Source organism: Pseudophryne corroboree, chromosome 3, assembly GCF_028390025.1.
Source record: "Pseudophryne corroboree isolate aPseCor3 chromosome 3, aPseCor3.hap2, whole genome shotgun sequence".
NCBI lineage: Eukaryota > Metazoa > Chordata > Amphibia > Anura > Myobatrachidae > Pseudophryne > Pseudophryne corroboree.
Genome location: NC_086446.1, coordinates 296,912,624 through 296,929,875, shown reverse-complemented (window position 1 = coordinate 296,929,875; position 17,252 = coordinate 296,912,624).

The following is a 17,252-nucleotide window of genomic DNA, read 5'->3' as shown; positions in this document are numbered from 1 at the left end:
TCCACTGACCACTAAATCCCTTCCTCTTGTAACCAAGCTCCTGCAAACCACACCACCAACTCCCTCAGTGTCAATTTCCACCTTACACAGGAAAGCCAATAGTCCTGCAGGTTATGTCACTGGCAAGTATGATGAGTCCTCTCCTGCCTGGGATTCCTCCGATGCATCCTTGAGTGTAACGCCTACTGCTGCTGGCGCTGCTGTTGTTGCTGCTGGGAGTCGATCGTCATCCCAGAGGGGAAGTCGGAAGACCACTTGTACTACTTCCAGTAAGCAATTGACTGTCCAACAGTCCTTTGCGAGGAAGATGAAATATCACAGCAGTCATCCTGCTGCAAAGCGGATAACTCAGGCCTTGGCAGCCTGGGCGGTGAGAAACGTGGTTCCGGTATCCACCGTTAATTCAGAGGCAACTAGAGACTTGATTGAGGTACTGTGTCCCCGGTACCAAATACCATCTAGGTTCCATTTCTCTAGGCAGGCGATACCGAAAATGTACACAGACCTCAGAAAAAGCATCACCAGTGTCCTAAAAAATGCAGTTGTACCCAATGTCCACTTAACCACGGACATGTGGACAAGTGGAGCAGGGCAGACTCAGGACTATATGACTGTGACAGCCTACTGGGTAGATGTATTGCCTCCTGCAGCAAGAACAGCAGCGGCGGCACCAGTAGCAGCATCTCGCAAACGCCAACTCGTTCCTAGGCAGGCTACGCTTTGTATCACGGCTTTCCATAAGAGGCACACAGCTGACAACCTCTTACGGAAACTGAGGAACATCATCGCAGAATGGCTTACCCCAATTGGACTCTCCTGGGGATTTGTGACATCGGACAACGCCACCAATATTGTGCGTGCATTACATCTGGGCAAATTCCAGCACGTCCCATGTTTTGCACATACATTGAATTTGGTGGTGCAGAATTATTTAAAAAACGACAGGGGCGTGCAAGAGATGCTGTCGGTGGCCTGAAGAATTGCGGGCCACTTTCGGCATTCAGCCACCGCGTGCCGAAGACTGGAGCACCACCAAACATTCCTGAACCTGCCCTGCCATCATCTGAAGCAAGAGGTGGTAACGAGGTGGAATTCAGCCCTCTATATGCTTCAGAGGATGGAGGAGCAGCAAAAGGCCATTCAAGCCTATACATCTGCCCACAATATAGGCAAAGGAGGGGGAATGCACCTGACTCAAGCGCAGTGGAGAATGATTTCAACGTTGTGCAAGGTTCTGCAACCCTTTGAACTTGCCACACGTGAAGTCAGTTCAGACACTGCCAGCCTGAGTCAGGTCATTCCCCTCATCAGGCTTTTGCAGAAGAAGCTGGAGACATTGAAGGAGGAGCTAAAACAGAGCTATTCCGCTAGGCATGTGGGACTTGTGGATGGAGCCCTTAATTCGCTTAACCAGGATTCACGGGTGGTCAATCTGTTGAAATCAGAGCACTACATTTTGGCCACCGTGCTCGATCCTAGATTTAAAACCTACGTTGTATCTCTCTTTCCGGCAGACACAAGTCTGCAGAGGTTCAAAGACCTGCTGGTGAGAAAATTGTCAAGTCAAGCGGAACGTGACCCGTCAACAGCTCCTCCTTCACATTCTCCCACAACTGGGGGTGCGAGGAAAAGGCTAAGAATTCCGAACCCACTCGCTGGCGGTGATGCAGGGCAGTCTGAAGTGAGTGCTGACATCTGGTCCGGACTGAAGGACCTGCCAACGATTACTGACATGTCGTCTACTGTCACTGCATATGATTCTGTCACCATTGAAAGAATGGTGGAGGATTATATGAGTGACCGCATCCAAGTAGGCACGTCAGACAGTCCGTACGTATACTGGCAGGAAAAAGAGGCAATTTGGAGGCCCTTGCACAAACTGGCTTTATTCTACCTAAGTTGCCCTCCCTCCAGTGTGTACTCCGAAAGAGTGTTTAGTGCTGCCGCTCACCTTGTCAGCAATCGGCGTACGAGGTTACTTCCAGAAAATGTGGAGAAGATGATGTTCATCAAAATGAATTATAATCAATTCCTCCGTGGAGACATTCACCAGCAGCAATTGCCTCCAGAAAGTACACAGGGATCTGAGATGGTGGATTCCAGTGGGGTCGAATTAATAATCTGTGAGGAGGGGGATGTACACAGTGAAAGGGGTGAGGAATCGGAGGATGATGATGAGGTGGACATCTTGCCTCTGTAGAGCCAGTTTGTGCAAGGAGAGATTGATTGCTTCTTTTTTGGTGGGGGCCCAAACCAACCAGTCATTTCAGTCACAGTCGTGTGGCAGACCCTGTCGCTGAAATGATGGGTTTGTTAAAGTGTGCATGTCCTGTTTATACAACATAATGGTGGGTGGGAGGGCCCAAGGACAATTCCGTCTTGCACCTCTTTTTTCTTTCATTTTTCTTTGCATCATGTGCTGTTTGGGGACTATTTTTTTGAAGTGCCATCCTGCCTGACACTGCAGTGCCACTCCTAGATGGGCCAGGTGTTTGTGTCGGCCACTTGTGTCGCTTAGCTTAGTCACACAGTGACCTTGGTGCGCCTCTTTTTTTCTTTGCATCATGTGCTGTTTGGGGACTATTTTTTTGAAGTGCCATCCTGCCTGACACTGCAGTGCCACTCCTAGATGGGCCAGGTGTTTGTGTCGGCCACTTTTGTCGCTTAGCTTAGTCACACAGCGACCTTGGTGCGCCTCTTTTTTTCTTTGCATCTTGTGCTGTTTGGGGACTATTTTTTTGAAGTGCCATCCTGTCTAACACTGCAGTGCCACTCCTAGATGGGCCAGGTGTTTGTGTCGGCCACTTGGGTCGCTTAGCTTAGCCATCCAGCGACCTCAGTGCAAATTTTAGGACTAAAAATAATATTGTGAGGTGTGAGGTGAGGTGTTCAGAATAGACTGAAAATTAGTGGAAATTATGGTTATTGAGGTTAATAATACTATGGGATCAAAATGACCCCCAAATTCTATGATTTAAGCTGTTTTTGAGGGTTTTTTGTAAAAAAACAACCGAATCCAAAACACACCCGAATCCGACAAAAAAATTTCAGGGAGGTTTTGCCAAAACGCGTCCGAATCCAAAACACGGCCGCGGAACCGAATCCAAAACCAAAACACAAAACCCAAAAAACTTTTCGTAGCTCTGGGTTACCCATAGCTCCTTCCATAGAACAGATAAGGACTCAGCTCTGAGGTCTCAATAGTCATTAAGGTCACCTGTGGCCGTCTATAAGGGAATACTCAACCCTTAAAAATTGAGAACAAGAATATATAAGTAGACAGTACTGATGAACAACTGATTTTAAATTACCCAATAAATTACAAAAATAGTACTACTGCATATAACAGTAATATCACATAAACACTGGATGGTACTATTTACATTAAAAAAAAATATTCAAAATATATATGATACAGAGCAAAATTCCTTCTGGATGTCAATGATTATTCAGTCCAAAGCACATCAACTTTTTGTACTGATTAATTATAATTACTATTTATAATGGGGCAGAGCCGGCCTTAGCTAAAGGCAGGCTAGGCATTTGCCTAGGGCATTCAAGCATGTCTAGGGGCATCCAAGCATGTCCCTGCAGCATCTCATGCTGAGAGGGACAGTCCACAAACTAACTGTTACTTTCCAAATGTATTTAATCAGTACTTGTATACACTGCTGTTTACATTTGTCAAAAAAAATGCACACTGTGCCTTAAACTTCCTCTGACATGCTTGAATGCCCCTGACTTGTGAGACCTCAGACAGACAGCAGAAGCCTGGTAACTGCAATTCCTGGACCTGTGACATTTTTACTGACTATATAAGTTTATTACTGGATGGCTTCTTATGATAACACATGTGTATTTTGGAAGACTGCTTCACAGAAACCTGACATCACCTATACTGCTTGTGCACATGGGGGAGGGGGACCCTGCCATCCTGTGTGTGTCCCTTATCCCTGTGCAAACCCCAGGTGTCTGCAGGGACATAACATGGGCAGTGTTCTCCCCACACTTTATTTCCTAGTCAGTCCATACCGTAAAATTCCCCTGCCATCTAGCACTGTAACGTGGTCAGTAAGTTGCGTTGTGCTATTTCTAAACATCAGTGCAGCGTGACTTTCGGACACATCAGACTGGAGGGCAGAGCATTTAGCTCCCACAGTATAAAGTAAAGTGCATGCAGTAACAGACACCAGCAAACACACTGAATAGTGAAGAGAATGGACAGTTTCTACATGTTTGATACTGATCTTTTTGTATAACCAGCAAGTGTGGCAGTATCTGTGGCAGTATATGTGTATTATGGGCATTACTAATGTGGGGCATATGTGTAAGGTGCATTACTGTGTGGCATTATGTGTATTATGGGCATTACTAATGTGGGGCATATGTGTAAGGTTCCTTTACTGTGTGGAATTATATGTATTATGGTCATTACTGTGTGGCATTGTGCAGAGTTGAACTGGCCCACAGGGTAACCCCCCGGTGGGCCCCACTACCTGAGTGTTGCAGGTACAGATGCAGAACTAGCGGCGGAGCTAGGGGGCACCAGACAAAATTTTGCCTAGGGCATCAAATTGGCTAGGGCCGGCTCTGTAATGGGGTTTTCCCGCCAGACTTGGAGTAAAAAACAAGACAATCATCTTCTCAGTGTCGGATCTCACATGTTTTGGGTTCAATAAAAGTCCATCCCCAGTGATTTTGGGCACCATTTCAAAGCAGACGCAAGTCTAAGAGCACAGCCACTAGACTGCCAGGGCAAATATCAACAATATCATCCTCCTAATTCAGGGCAGCATTAACCCACTGGTGTTTGTTTGTTTTTTTCATCTGAGAGCAAAGCCACTAGACTGCCAGGGTAAATATCAACAATATTATCCTTCTAATACAGGGGCAGTATTAACCCACTGTTGTTTTGTTTGGGGTTCTTTTTGTCTGAGAGCCCAGTAACTAAACTGCCAGGGCAGATATTAGCAATAGTATCCTCCTAATATAAGGGCAGCATTAACCCACTGGTGATTTTTTTTTTGTCTGAGAACATAGCCACCAAACTATCATGGCAATTTTAAAAATATTATCCTACGAATACAGGTGCAGGATTAACTTTCTGGGGGGGGTTTTATCATTAAAAGCAGTGCATCATTAACCCTTTATTGGTGCACAGTGGTGCATGCCACCATTACTATGATTTTATAAGTGCAATGATTAGCAATAGTGTGTAAAAACAAACAAACATAAAAACACCAATTTTTTTTTTAAATAAATAAAAAAATGTCCGGTCTGTGCCCCACAGTATCCACCAATAGCACTGTAAGTCTGCAGTGTGGGTTGTCATTTGTGGAAAATAAAAAAAAGTGTTTTATTTTTATATTTTTTTGTACAACTTCTGTGTTCAAAAAGCTCAATAGGTGCCCTGTGGTACTGCGTTCATAGATATAAGCACTGTTACTCCGCACTATGAGTTGTCATTTGTAAAAAAAAAAAAAAAAACAATATTATTTAAAAAATTTTACAATTTTTGCATTCAATAAATCGCAATAAGTGCCGTGCTGCGTTTATAAGTATAAGCACTGTGAGTGACTGTATGGTGAATTTGTAATTTGTGGAAAAAAATAAAAAGCTGCTTTTTTGTACAACTTGTGCATTCAATAAAGCCCAGTACAGTATGTGCCATGCCTCACTGCATTCATAAATATAAGCACTGAGTCGATATTGATCAGTCAATGAAAAAGCAGGAGCAGCAACCAAGAACTAGTGCTGTGGCTGCTGACAGTCATGATAATCGTGATATTAGTACTTCAACATCTACTAAAGCTGGCACTCAATGGCATAAAGGGTTTAAGAAAGGGTACCTGAAAACAATACATTACATATGCTAAAGAAAAAACATAGGGGTATATTTTACTAAGGTGTGAGTTTTTTAGAAGTGGAGATGTTGCCAATAGCAACCAATCAGATTACACTTAACATTTATCTAGCTGCTTCTAGAAGATAATAGTTAGAATCTGATTGGTTGTTTTGGGCAACATCTCCACTTCTAAAAAAAAAAAAAAAAAAAGATACTCACCTATCTGGTGGCTCTGTATGTCTCAGCAGCTCCTAGTGATTCCCTTACAACTTTACACTGGGGAGGTGGCTGCTGGGAGGCTCATCGACTGTGGTGAGGCTCTGGACAGCTGAGAGGCTCGAGGGGTAGTAGGAGATGTAGATCTCCCAGCTACTTCCTCTGGGCTAATAAAACTAAACAGGGAAGGAGGTCACTCACAACGGGAGTTACACTTATGCACACACACACTCACACACATTACACACACTCACAAACACTCACATACTCACCACTGCTGCAGAGGACTGGATCCTGAGGTTGGAAGAGTAGACATCTTTTTAGTAGGTAAACAATTACTGACTACTGACTAATCAAGCTGATTGGAAACCTCCAATTGCTTAATTATTCTTGGGAAGGGGGTACCACCATGGTGCCAGAGCAAGTCCCAGTGATTTTACCTAAATTTAACAACTGAAAGTAAAAAATCAAGGCTTACTCTGTAGGTGTGTAAAAGAAGACACTGTGATTTATATAGAAATTACTATATCTCATTTTCAGTCATGTAATTAAATCCCAAAACTCCATGGCTGTGGGAAAATCCTTATGTTGTGAGATTTTTAAAATTTCACATTGTTAATTGAATCTGCCCTAAGTGTGTTCACAAGTGCCCATGAGCCTGACCTTTTTTATTCTATACTCATAGAGAACCTCCTTCCACCATTTCTGCACCCTCTGCATAATGAGCAGCACAAGTCAACATGCTGACATAGAAATTGAGGACACTACCATAAAAGTGCAACGAGATGAAGGAAACATTTGTGTAGACACCAGCGCTAATGAGTCAGGCACCAGTGGAAGCAGATCTTGCCCATGATAAGAAGGAGGCCATTGTTATTCCTGGGCATAAGAAATAAAAATCCATTACTTTTATCCAAATCCTGACCACAGTTATCAAACCAGCTGTAGCATTTGTTAAGCCACAGAAAGTAGATATAGGAATGTTTACCATCTAGGAACCTCCTCCCTGTTATATCATTTGTGAGTTCATGAAAAGTTTTTGCCAAAATCTGAAACTTATGCTAAAAAAAACAGCAAAAAGCAGTCCAGCATCAACTAGCTCCCTTCTCTCAGCTACTGTACATTCCAGCACCTGAGCACTGCTGCTATTGCTGCTGCTGGGGTGGATCTTCATCCCAGAAGGGAACCAATAAGACTACTAGTAATATTTATTAAAAAGAAATTGACTGTAAAACAATCATTTGCAAGAGGAAGCAAGTATGGCAACTGTCACCCAGTCATACAGCGAACACTGACGCCACAACGTCTATGGTATTATTAGATCTGCATCCAATATCCATTAGTGCCATTTCACATTCTTTTTCAGGCAAGTAGGTCTCCCTATGACAAGGAGGTTAGGGCAGCAGTGGAATGGCTTGAAAAGTCAGCAAAGGTACTGGCACAGCAAGAATGTGTTGCACAGCAAGAATGTGTTGCTGGTATGGTGTTGCAAATTGCACTCAACCTACTTAGTTTTACCATGTTGCGAGCTGATTATTTTGACAGTGACAGACCACTTATGATTGGTCAAATATGTCTAAAACACCCAATAATGCAAATTATTATATGTTTGTTTTAATGTTGACTGTAAAAATATTAAAATGTTATATTTGCATCTTGTTCGATTGGGTACTTATGTACTCTCTGGCCATGTACTGTAGTGTACTGTATATGCATTGTGCACTGCGATTTCTATCATCTTTTGTACTCTGAACATCTGCTGCATCCACGTTGATGGGAAGGGAGAGCGTTTGCTACCTATGCAGAGATGATCACGTTTCGTGTTTGTGGATAACTAAAAAAAAATATCAAAATGTGATGCATTTTGCTATTATGTTTGCCCCCAACTCTGAATAAGGTCCTTGTATCCTAATCCTGTTACACAGTGACAGACTTTGGCATGAAGTACCCACCATGGGAATCCAGTGGAAGGGACTTGCTGAATGGGCATTATCAGCTACACTTGAGTAGCATGGCCATTCTACACAAGACTAGAGATGCCAGTGCCTCCTCCCCAAACTGTTCCCCTGATATAACAGTCTTATAAGAGAATATTGAAACGCCATTACTATTAAGATTTTCTTGCATTGTCGTTTGTAGAGATGTGTGGTTCGGTTCTGCAGAAATCTGAATCCTCCCCAAATTTGTGGATCTATACCGAACCACAAATTCCACGAGGAAGACCTTTTCCATCAATTACATCAAAGTACAGAAACTTCTGTAATGATGGAATCCAGCAATGATGAATTAATATTGTTTGAAGATGATATAAACACTGATGAAGGTGAGGATAAGGATAATAATGATGACATCTTGAAATTGTAGAGATCATTGAAACCACTGTTAGCTTAGTTGCCTTAAGCAGATTGGTAGCCTATTTTGTGGGGGCCCAAACTAGAGATGTGTGGTACACAACCTGAGATGTATATATACATTTGTTGACTTCCCAATATCCAGCACACACCACAATGAGAACCAGGCAATGCTTTAATGTAATGCCGATGAGCAGAGGGGGAATAAAGGGCGACAAAACCAACTATGGGTTATACTTACTTGGACAGATCTAGGGCAACATTGCAAGGATTTTGGGCTTTGCCTTGCCAAAAACTGTACTAGGTCCTTTTGTTGGATGGGCCTGCCAAAAAATATAGTGACATAAGACCTGACCTTTACCTTCCATATACATAGACTATCAAAAACTGTGAGAAGCATCTTCAGAGAAGGTGGTAGTTTAGTACACAGTTGTGTAATATTCAAATAATCATTTTTACAATGTGCATATAATAATAGTTTATAATATGCTACAGCCAGTTGGTTAATTGCTTTATAAACTGTAGCTGTACTGTAGCCAAGAAGAACAGTGTCAGGTAACGTGGTAAGAGCATCCTGGTGTTGATCGGTTGCTGGTATCACTCTATGTAAACTTGGAAGACACTTAATGGTTGACTCAGAGAAAAAGTGCATCAGTGATTCAATATTGTGAAAACTATTACCCGTGGAGTAGCAGATTTGCTATTTTAGTGGTCCCTAAGGGCTTATGTCATTATGCCAAACATAGACAAACATATAGAGGGCAATTCAAAACTCCACTATTTGCTTTAGGGCTGGTAATGAAGGAACTTCATTGTAATGTATCGTTGCTCATTTTTCCTTGAGCTGCCTAGGAAAATTAGCAAAGGTACCTTGTCATAATGGTGGAAATTCAGACCTGATCGCTGCTGTGCATTTTTGCACAGCGGGCAATCAGATTTGAACTGCGCATGCGTAGCACCGAAATGCGCAGGCGCAATGAACCGCAGCACCGGGCATCGGTGCCTAGTGAAAGGATGGTGCGAAAAAAATGATGATTGACAGGAAGTGGCCATTTGTGGGTTGCAACTGACCATTTTACAGGAGTGTCCAGAAAAATGCAGGAGGTGTTTTCAGGGAGGGTGTCTGATGTCAGCTCCGGCCCCGATCAGCAGCAAACAATCGCAGCAGCTGAGTATGTCCCGGGCAGAGCAGAGGCTGCACAAACTGATGTTTGTGCAGCTCTGCTACAAAAGCGATTGCACACCTGCACAACACTTTATCCCTCCCTCTTTAGGTGGCAACTATCTGATTGCAGGGCAGCAAAAAATGCACCCTAGCAATAAGGTCTGAATTACCCCATATAAGCAGTAATGTGTACAGCTGAACGTCATGGTGACGCATCACAGGTCTCAGATCCTTGCTCACCAATTTTTTAGAAAATAAAACCTCCTTACTTTGTTCTTGATTGAGAGCTTGTGTAATGCAGAACACACTGGGTAATTTTTTAGTGTAGACATCATGTAAAATTTTCACATACTGTAGGCACCAGAGAGCTGGCTTAACCATTTATATTTAGTATATCTATAAGAAGAGATGCCTGTGATAATTCGAAAGACTTAAAGGCTAGAGTATAATTAAATTCTATGAGAAGAATTTGTAAGATGTATATGACTTCCTTAGACATCAGGTCAATTGACGCATCTGTGAAAATTCCCACTGAGATCCTCTCACACATTCCTATTTCCTCTTCAATTGGAATAATTTAATTTGTGCAGGGAAAATAGATATATGTATAGGTCGAATGAGCCATACATATTCCGGATCATTCAGAACAATTTGGTTTCATTAGTGTATCCATATAGTAGGGTAAGACCTACTTTATCTATATGAACCTTCCAGCAGTGGGTTTGATTACAGTGATGTCAAAATGGATTACAATGGAAAAGACAATGAATATGGAGGAAACATAATTAATGTATTCTAATGTGTATGACATGGATGTTAAATACACAAAATATCTATTTATCTGTTCTTTCAGAGAAAAATAATAATGCATTTGCATTTACAGATGAATTGTCTTTGTTATAGTCAACCGCACACCCAGGTCTGGATTTAGAAAACTTCAGCCCAAACTTAAGACTACAAATGTGAAAAATTCAGCATCTACTATAAATGCGGAATGAGATGAATATTTGGTGGGACAGTTCTAGAAATCGTCCCAAATAGCATACATACATTCGGTCATATTTATCAATACTATTTATTACTAAAATAATGCGAAAAATTGTGTTTTCACACCGTTTTCTCATTATTTTACTATCACCTAAATGTTCTAATTGTCAGCGGTGGCAGCAGTGCATTTGCAGCACATACTCAAGGTATTTTTTGTGAAGAATACCCAGAGACGTCTGTGGAGTGGATTTGCAGGGACAGAGCTGTCTCACAAGATCTGACCCTGCATGTGATAATTGATACATCCCTGTGATTGCATTGCAGAATGGGGCGATTGTATCACATCCCATCATCATCTGAGATGCGGATATGCCCCTCAGTAATTGCATATATGATATATTCTATGACATTTCATATAAACCAATGCAATACCAAGTGCAAACAATTGTGACATAAAAATTACATAAGGGCCTCACTATGTAGGGTGATATAGTATGACCAAAAAACACTCTCCAAGTGAACGAACACAACCAACCCATTACTCTTCCTATACCATAACTTTATATTTAAGGTGCAAAAGCGTAGCTACACAACAGCAACAAGCAGTATAACACACATCTGCCTAAGTATATTGTGTATGTGTATATATATATATATATATATATATATATATACGCACACACACAGTATATGTTTCTATATATATATATACATACAGTATATATATATATATATATATATATATACACACATATATCTGTATACCTGTAAATACTATTTCAAAATACACTTAGGGGGCAATTTATTATTACATAATATTGTTTTAAATTGCTCTGAACTGGTCCATGGATTTCAATTTATACAGGAGACACACCAGAAAAGCAGATGTGCAATATAATCTACATACATGTTGACAATAGTGTCAAGAAAAAAACTTTAGAAAACCAGTGATATATGTGTGATACTCTAATGAAGGAAGAAACGGCACATCAATATATCCAAAAATATATTAATAGGTATATCAAATATAGATAGATGTATTTATAGATATACAATTATAGATATAAATATATAATACAGGTTGAGTATCCCATATCCAAATATTCCGAAATATGGAATATTCCGAAATACGGACTTTTTTGAATGAGACTGAGATAGTGAAACCTTTGTTTTTTGATGGCTCAATGTACACGAACTTTGTTTAATACACAAAGTTGTTAAAAATATTGTATTAAATGACCTTCAGGCAGTGTGTATAAGGTGTATATGAAACATAAATGAATTGTGTGAATGTACACACACTTTGTTTAATGCACAAAGTTATAAAAAATATTGTCTACAATTACCATCAGGCTGTGTGTATAAGGTGTATATGTAACATAAATGCATTCTGTGCTTAGATTTAGGTCCCATCGCCATGATATCTCATTATAGTATGCAATTATTCCAAAATACGGAAAAATCCGATATCCAAAATACGTCTGGTCCCAAGCATTTTGGATAAGGGATACTCAACCTGTACATATATATCCAACAGTTGATAAAAAAAACGTAGAGCCAGATTCAATTAGTCACAGTCATTTACCACGTGGGGAAATAGATGGTAGCCTCAGGCTTTTACAAAAAAAAGGGCTATTCAATTACAGTCTTTTTTGATGTGCAGTAAATTTGCGCTAACGTGCATTAACCTATAGGTTCTCCTCTCTTGCCAGAATAGGGTTGTATGCAGCCATACCCAGTTAAGAGCAGATCCTAAACTGCTAAATGTACTGTACAAAAGATATTAAAGGTAGTGTATTGCTGGTAGTGTTTCATCTCCTGATAGGACATATTCTAGGAAATCTGATGTGTCTGTCTCAATTACAGTGTACTGGGTCTTAAAAATTAGAATGAGCTGCTTTGGTAGATACAAAATATATGAAGTCCATCCTGGACTCTTTTCAAAGATCCTACTGTACCTTTATCATCTTTTATACATTCCATGCAGTGGTTTGGGAGCTGCATGCCCTTGCGCATTAGTAGTGAGAGCGGAAATTATCACTTTCCTTACTTCTTACTCTTTGCCAGAATGGACTATTATCACATCCATTTAATCAGGGGGTTTATATCAAGTGGCTGGTCAGTTCATACAGCCGTCTTTATATCCACAATTCAATCAATTTACCATGCCGCAAGCATTCTATGACCCGTACTGGCAATTGCGTACCCATTAATGTGCCAATTTTTGAGCGCTAAACAGGTTGTACAACCGCTTTTGCCTCAGGTCCCACCTCCAGTTAGGCCACCTACTCCACCGCAGTCAAGCATGTCTCCACTGACCCCTGCCTCCTCCTGCACAAATGCTGTCAGCTGCACCTGAGAGGCTGGCAGTGTCAGATTTAACAATACCTAATTTGGATATTTTAAGTTGGCAGGATGTAGCTTCTCACACAACTTTAGCTGCATCAAGTGTCGTCGCTTAAGAGCAGTCATCAGCAGGTCAAGGTGCAGTGGGCAACGTGGAACAAGCGGTGTGTTCTGGAGATGTGTATGCGGCTTCTTCCATATCAGGATCAGGTGAGAAAAACTCAGCAGCTCCCATTAGCGTGCATATTTCACATTCTGAAGAGTCTTCGGATTCTTCTACTGCGTAAATTTATACATATATTTGTTCAACATTTGAAGGGGAAACATAGGAGCCCCAAAAGAATCCACAGCATAGCAGGTAGCTTGGTTTCAGATGAAAAAGGTGATGCACTTCATTGCACTAATACTGCTATACTAAGGGTGGTGAGGTCTAGAGTTAGGAATAGGATTAAGAAAGTTTGTTTTGTTGATATGCTTGCGATCATGCATGATGCAAAGAAACTTTAGATACAGCAAAAGCTGGGGGTCCAGCTGCCAAGAGGGTAGGTATAGTTATTCCAACTGGCTTTCCGGAATGTATATATTTGCAGCCTGCTATATCGAAACACAATATCCGAGTTTTTAAATGTTTTAAAGTATTTGCCTTTAGTGCATAATATGTATTTGACGGCTAGACATAATGTTTGGCATCAATGTGATGAGGCATTTAGAAAGAAACAGGATGGGCAAAAAGTTTTGAGCTTGGGTTTCAATGATGTAGAAGTTTATTGAGAGGTTACGCAAAACATTAAACCTTCGGCAAAGTTTGTGGGTGGGCTACGTAGCCCTTTCTGGCTGCCCAGGTTTTACTACTGCAGGAAGCGGAAAATGGTATGCGTTTAACAACATGCAGTGTAGTCGAGGAACAGCATGTCGTTATAGACACGTCTGTGTGCCGTGTGGGGGAAACCACCCAGTAAAGGATTGTAGTCATCCCACAGGTCAGACAGCAGGTAGGGGGGAACAGAGAGCTGTCCCTAGGTAATGCAGAGTCTCCAGTGAATGTTAAAGTTTTACAGTGTTTGTTAGGACGCTATGCTCTTAGGGAGTAGGCAGTCTTTTTATCAATAGGTATTAAAGATGGTTTTCATTGCCCGGTGGTTAGGTCAGTGTTAGTTTCAGCTAAAATGAATTTCGAATTGGCTAGAGATTTTTCAGAAGTTGTGAGGAATAAGATTGAAGCAGAAATCAGGTTGGGTCGTATGAGTGGTCCTTTTAAATCTCCAATTTGTTTGATTTTTGTGTTTCTCTGCTTGGCATTGTGCCAAAAAAGGAGCCTGGGAAGTTCATGCTTATTCAACCCCTTTCTTACCATCTGTCAATGAAGTGCTAGAGACGGCATTTTGCAGTGTTTTTGTACCAATTATTTGATAATGCCCTGAGCAGCATAATACAAAGTGTTGGGAAAGGGGCTTTATTGGCAATGGTGGATATAGAATCTGCATTTAGGTTGCTCCCTCTTCAACCTGATTCTTTAAATGTGGGGTTTAAGCTTGATGGTGTGTATTTCATGGATAGGTGTTTGCCTATGGGCTATTCTGTTTCATGCTCCTTTTTTTAATGTTCCTTTTCACAATGGTGTGTACAAGCAGTTTCAAAGAAATCAGGAGTCGCTCATTATTTAAATTACTTTTTGTTAGAAGGGTGTGTGGATAGTTTATTGTGTCAGGAATTGCTTTTTTTGGTTCAGGCTTTGTTTTCAGTTATGGGTGTTCCCACTGCAAAGGAAAAAAACAGAAGGGCCTGTGAAGTGTTTATCCCAGTGCTTTGCAAATTACCATGGGAGAAAGAGCGTAATTTGAAAGGGTTATTTGAGACTTTTATATCTGCAAAAGATGACTTTAAAGAAAACGCAGTCATTGTTGAGATTGCTGAAATTGTCTAGTAGGGTCATGCGGATGGGACGGGTTTTTTGCCACAGGTTAGAGAGAGCCACCACAAGCGTTAAGAAGGCCCACCATTTGATTTGCATTTCATCAAAGATGAAAGAGAATCTTAAGGTCTGGCTTCTTTTCTTGCAGTTTTTTACTAACGCATTGGGATCAGGTTTCAGGGCTTATTTTGAAGGTGAGGGGTGTGGCCTGAAGAATGGTGATATGAAGGTCTTACAGATAACATGCTTATGCTTGAACTTTTTCCAATTATTGTAGCGGTAGAGCTTTGCGGGGTCATTCCGACCCTTTCCAACACTGCGCTACGTCGCAGCCGTGCAATCGGATCGGAACTGCGCATGCGCTGCGCCCGCATTGCACAGGCACGTCGTTGCCCAGCAACGGTCGCCGCCGGGCAGCGATGCCACTAGCGAAGAAACCGCTCGCAGTGGTGACCGCAAGAAGATTGACAGGAGGAAGGCGTTCCGGGGCGTCAACTCACCATTTTCTGGGCGTGAAGATCCGAACGCAGGTGTGTCGAAGCGTTTGGAGGGCGGATGTCTGACATCAATTACGGGACCTGCAACGCTGGATTCATCGCACAGGGTAAGTATTACCCTGGTCTTGTTTTACACAAAACTTTTTTTGCATAGTAGGGCTGCACAAGCGATCGCAGCCTTGCTATGCAAAAAAACCCTCCCCCATAGGCGGCGTCTAGTTGATCACACGGGCAGTAAAAAGTTGCCATGTGTGATCAACTATGAATTACCCCCTTGGTCTTTTAGGCTTTGTAACCATAGAATTGTTTTTTGGTGTGATATACCTTAGTGTAATTCAAGCTATTAATAACCAAATCACATTCTGTATGCATACAGTGGGGATTGAAAGTTTGGGCACACCAGGCAAAAATTCATTTCAATGTGCAAAAAGAAGCCAAGGAAAGATGGAAAAATCTCCAAAAGGCATCAAATTAGAGATTAGACATTCTTATAACATGTCTAAAAAAGTTTGATTTTATTTCCATCATTTACACTTTCAAAAGAACAGAAAACGAAAAATGGCGTCTGCAAAAGTTTGGGCACCCTGCAGAGTTAATACCTTGTACTGCCCCCTTTGGCAAGTATCACAGCTTGTAAATGCTTTTTGTAGCCAGCCAAGAGTCTTTCAATTCTTGTTTGAGGTATCTTCGCCCATTCTTCCTTACAAAAGTCTTCCAGTTCTTTGAGATTCCTGGGCTGTCTGTGACGCACTGCTCTTTTAAGGTCTATCCATAGATTTTCAATTATGTTGAGGTCAGGAGATTGTGAAGCCCATGGTAAAACCTTCAGTTTACGCCTCTTGATGTAATCCACCGTGGATTTTGAGGTGTGTTTAGGATCATTATCCATTTGTAGAAGCCAGCCTCTCTTAACTTCAGCTTTTTCACAGATGACATCAAGTTAGCGTCCAAAATTTGCTGGAATCTTATTGAATCCATTTTTCCTTCTACTCGTGAAATGTTCCTTGTGCTACTGGCTGCAATACAACCCCAAAGCATGATTGATCCACTCCCATGCTTAACAGTTGGACAGAGGTTCTTTTCATTAAATTCTGTGCCCTTCCTTCTCCAAACGTATCTTTGCTCATTCCGGCCTAAAAGTTCTATTTTAACCTCATCGGTCCACAGAACTTTATTCCAAAATGCATCAGGCTTGTCTATATGTTCATTTGCAAACTTCAAATGCTGATTTTTGTGGTGAGTACGTAGAAGAGGTTTTCTTCTGATGACTCTTCCTTGAAGACCATATTTGTACAAGTATCTCTTTATAGTGGAATAGTGTACCACAACTCCAGTGTCTGCCAAATCTTCCTGGAGGGATCGTGCAGTCAAACGTGGATTTTGACTTGCTTTTCTCACAATCCTGCGAGCTGTTCTGTCTGATATTTTTCTTGGTCTTCCAGATCTTGCTTTAACTTTCACTGTTCCTGATGACTGCCATTTCTTAATTACATTCCGAACAGAGGATATGGGCACCTGATAACGCTTCGCTATCTTCTTATAGCCTTCTCCTGCTTTGTGAGCGTCAACTATTCTCAGCTTCAGTGTTCTACACAACTGCTTAGAGGAACCCATGGTGCTGATTGTTGGAGCAAGGTCAGATGAGTCTGGGCTTTTAAAACCTTTGAGATTGACATCACCTGGTCTTTCCAGGCGATGATTGAGAATAATCCATGACACTGCCAGGTCTCAGCTGTCCAAAGGGGGCAGTACAAGGTATTAACTCTGCAGGGTGCCCAAACTTTTGCAGACACCATTTTTTGTTTTCTGTTCTTTTGATAGTGTAAATGATGGAAATAAAATCAAACTTTTTTTGACACGTTATAAGAATATCTAATCTGTAATTTGATGCCTTTTGGAGATTTTTCCATCTTTCCTTGGCTTCTTTTTGCAC